Raw genomic sequence first — 2307 nt, 5'->3', positions numbered from 1 at the left:
CTCAGTTTCTTATTGCCTTATATTCCCTTGGTACTACCAAACTAGAGGGGCTCTCGGTATGGCGTAATACATGGGGATTGGAGGGATGTTAGTTAGTATGAATACTAAACCTGTAGATCTGAAATGATTCCACCCGGCCTACAGGAGTGCCTAGGGCGTTGGGGCTAGTGGTAGCTTTGGTAGCTTTGGAATTCCGCAAATGAGTGCTCTGCCTCGGATGTTGACCAACTGAAGCCATAGATCTAACATAGTATTAGAGGATGACGTGGAGGGGATGTCTGTCAAAGAAAATAATGAAATAGAAGACCTAGCTGACTGAGATCAAAGCTGTTATTATACCAAGGGACCACTGTATGTATATATTTTTTGGCCTATCTGTCAGACCCAATGATGTTCTGACCAGTACCAAATCGCTCAAGACTGCAAATATGTGCCCTAGAAGATGTTTCAGCAGACCAAAACCAAACTTTGGTTCTGACGGCAGTGTTTATATGCCTAACTCCAAACTGGCCCCTATAGGTCCAAGCACTTCTGTAGATCAAAGATGGGTATTAGCAAATTTTGATGACAAGAATCAAACGTTTTTGATTACCAAATTGCCTATTCAAGCCTTGGCTCCACATGAGCCTTAGGGTTAGGAGTTAATTTGGACTGGTCATCTTAGTATAGGGCTTGTAATCATGTTCCTGAATGACACAATGCTTGTACTGTGTGGGGTTTCTGTGTCCAGGCAGTAGGGGATCCCACACAGGGCTATAAGGTCCATACTTTTAGGCTTCTTTTCTGCTAGTTAATCAAATGATTCATGTCACTGGTTGGCCAGAGAACTCTCTTACATGGTAAGAGGTTTGAATCAGGGGAAGGATTGAAACCAGTAGTGCTGTGTACCTCCAGGCCCAGATTTGAATCCCCCTGTTTAACATGAACACATGACCATGATAAACAATGGACTTACTATTTCTTTCCCATCCTTTCTTCAATATCCCTGCATTTATATTGCTTTTCATTAGTTTTTTTTCTATGTATCTTAAATTGTACTGGCAATGTAAATGTAAGCAAAATTGTGATTCTTACAGGTGATTGCGCCGAGAAGCTTTTGTCAGTGTTGTGGAATGGGAACGCTGAACTGTTGAATATTTTGCATGTTGTGGAAAAGTGAGTAGCGACGATGATGGTAATGATGATGAAGGCAATATTGTGGTCTTAAAGTATTAACGACAACAATGATGTTGATGACATTTTGGTTTCCCGACTTCTAATAAAGGCAACCTACTTTTTATACAGATTTAACTAGTTGTTTTGTGATGTCGAGCTCTGTGTTTCATGTGCGAGTAGGGTTGTACAGCTACCAGTATTTTAACACAGTTACCAAAACATTTAGTCATTTTGGTAATTAACATGTCATCTATGGCAATCTTGGGTAACTTTGGTAATGTATACTTAAATAACTTTTAAATGTATTCATATATAGTATAAATGTTCTATATCTGTGTCCATATTGTTCATGAGTTTCTAGTGGATAGACCGTATGGTTAAAGAGAAAATAGACTAATTAATTAAAAAAGCATTAACCAACCATGGCATTTTCAATTAACTCTGTTTTGGTGCCAACACATTAACAAAGACATATTGACATAGTAAAATAAATAAAAGTTTGTAAAAAAAAAAGCTGTCATACATTTTATTTTACATACAGTAAGTTGACTGTGCCTTTAAACAGCTTGGAAAATTCCAGAAAATTATGCCATGCCTTTCGAAGCATCTGATAGGCTAATTGACATCATTTGAGTCAATTGGAGGTGTACCTGTGGATGTATTTCAAGGCCTACCTTCAAACTCAGTGTCTCTTTGCTTGACATCATGGGAAAATCAAAAGAAACCTGCCAAGACCTCAGAAAAAAAAATTGTAGACCTCCACAAGTCTGGCTCATCCTTGAGAGCAAATTCCAAATGCCTGAAGGTACCACGTTCATCTATACAAACAATAGAACGCAAGTATAAACACCATGGGACCACGCAGCCGTCATACCGTTCAGGATGGAGACGCGTTCTGTCTCCTAGAGATGATCGTACTTTGGTGCGAAAAGTGCAAATCAATCCCAGAACAACAGCAAAGGACCTTGTGAAGATGCTGGAGGAAACAGGTACAAAAGTATCTATATCCACAGTAAAACGAGTCATATATTGACATAACCTGAAAGGCTGCTCAGCAGGCTGCTCAGCAAGGAAGAAGCCACTGCTCCAAAAAATCCAGATTACGGTTTGCAACTGCACATGGGGACAAATAGAACTGTTTGACCATAATGA

The sequence above is a fragment of the Oncorhynchus keta genome, chromosome 10 (genome assembly GCF_023373465.1).
Source record: "Oncorhynchus keta strain PuntledgeMale-10-30-2019 chromosome 10, Oket_V2, whole genome shotgun sequence".
Classification (NCBI taxonomy): Eukaryota; Metazoa; Chordata; class Actinopteri; order Salmoniformes; family Salmonidae; genus Oncorhynchus; species Oncorhynchus keta.
This window is presented reverse-complemented; position numbering follows the sequence as displayed.